This window comes from Gavialis gangeticus, unplaced genomic scaffold (genome assembly GCF_001723915.1).
Source record: "Gavialis gangeticus isolate Ggan-Ray unplaced genomic scaffold, GavGan_comp1, whole genome shotgun sequence".
NCBI classification, from domain to species: Eukaryota; Metazoa; Chordata; order Crocodylia; family Gavialidae; genus Gavialis; species Gavialis gangeticus.
This window is the reverse complement of record NW_017729017.1, coordinates 1,405,861-1,407,826: the sequence shown is the minus strand read 5'-3', so window position 1 is coordinate 1,407,826 and position 1,966 is coordinate 1,405,861. Positions and strand designations below refer to the sequence as shown.

General features: G+C 54.6%; 1 protein-coding gene across 1 annotated transcript in view; it reads right to left on the bottom strand.

Moving 5' to 3' along the window:
* The window catches only part of TRPC4AP (transient receptor potential cation channel subfamily C member 4 associated protein), a 109,784-nt gene that overhangs the window by 67,684 nt on the left and 40,134 nt on the right, over positions 1 to 1,966 (bottom strand). The gene's annotated exons all lie outside the window — the stretch shown is intronic.

The following is a 1,966-nucleotide window of genomic DNA, read 5'->3' as shown; positions in this document are numbered from 1 at the left end:
GGTATATCACCCCTCCCTCGAACCTACACAGAAAATCCTCAAACAATTGCAACCCATACTAGAAGAAGACCCAATTCTTAAAGAGATCTTCTCAGAACCACCCATCCTAGCTTTCAAACAAGCACCAAACCTCGCTAACCTCATCTCTAGAAGCAAACTTCCTACTGCCCAAAGCACGCCGAATGGATCCAGACCATGCCATGACAAGAAATGCAAAACCTGCCAACATATCTCCACCCCCCCCAAAATTACTACACCCCACAACAGAACCATCACCATTCCTGGATCTTACAACTGCACCTGCAGAAATGCAATATATCGCATTCAATGCACCAAATGCCCCGATGGAAAATACACAGAAGAGACCAAAAAACAACTGCACACCAGAATGAACGCACACTGGAAATCTATTAAAGACAAGAATACCCAATTACCAGTTGGAGCACATTTCTCACAAGAAAATCACTCTCTCTCCAATCTCTCAGTTCTAATACTCAGTTCATGCCCAGCACTGTTGTGGCTCCCAGGCTGGTAGGTGAAGCAACTGCAAGAAGTCTTGCTCAGTCCCAAGCTAAAGTATGTTCAACTGCTCTATGAAGATGGCATATTCACAGCGTAGCACATAGGAGCTGAAAGGCACAGGTGGGCAATTATTTGGGCTGGAGGGCCACTTAGGGAGTTTTGGTGAGATGTTGTGGGCCAGGTCAACACCCCCACCCCCCAGCTCATAGCCCCAGAAGCCTGTGTTCTCTATGTGTGGGTGTGTGTGCACATGCATGCCCCGCCCCCCTCCAAAACAAACACAACCCCAGGCATCCAGGGAATGTGCACGTGGGCACGCACATGTGTATGGAACATGGGCATCTGGGGCACGACTGGGCCACCACCGACTTTCATGTGGTCAGCATGGACAATACCGCATCTTGTGCAACTCTCCATTCCCTGGGGTGATGGAGAGCAGGTGCCATGTGCCCATGGTCCCTGATTTTGTCATCAGCAACATCATCACCCCCCATATCCTCATTCAGGCCCTGCCTAGCTGGTTCTCCCCTGACTCGTGAGGCCCTATGGGAGGCAGTTGAACCACTGGAATAAGCAGTTCAGCTTTGAAGCATGTCAACTGTGGACCAGATATGCTCCAGGGAATTATGCGCCCACATAATTTTGCATGGAAAATGTATGACTGTGCATAATTACAAAACACAGCACAATTCCCCAGGGTGTAGCTAGTGAGTGGGATGGGGACCTCCTGCCTGCAAGGGTGGACATGGGGGTGTGTGTGGAGGTACTGGGTGGGTGTGGGCCCCCCACCCCATGGTACACAGCCCCTGCTGCTAGTGGCAACAGCAGGTGGCAGGCCCTCAAGGCACTCTTGGCCAAGGGAGGAAAAGCCCCCAGCACTGTATGGCTGCAGGTGAGTGCCTGGGGCTGTATAAGGTTCCCACCTGCAGTGCTGTGAGCCCCACATGCTGGCATAGAGCCAGCCTAGTCTGGCCTGAAGGCGCCTGCCAGCAGGATGAACTGGGTTGGTTCTGTGCTGCCACATACATCTCCCAGGATTTGGAGCTGCGCGCTGCTGGGGGTTCTGTTTGCTGTGGCCAGGAGTGCCCCAAGGACTTGCCAGTGGTGGGGACTGTGCAGGGGAGGTGTGTGGCAGCGGCGGCTGTGCGCAGCAGGGTGGGATGGCATGTGGTGACAGGGGTTGTGCTGGGGAGGGAGGGGAGGTAGAAGGGCTGTGCACAGGGGGGTGACATACAGCAGGCGGGCTGTGCATGGGGGCGGCAGGGACTGTACTGGGGGGGCATGTGATGGTGGGGGCCATGCACAGGGGTGATGTGTAGCAGCAAGGGCTGTACTGGGGGGGCATATAGTGGGGGAGCTGCAAGTTGTGTATGGCGAGGCATTTGGCAGGGGGCTGTGCATGGGGACAGTGTGTAGTGGTGGGGGCTGCCCCCCCAGTACAGCC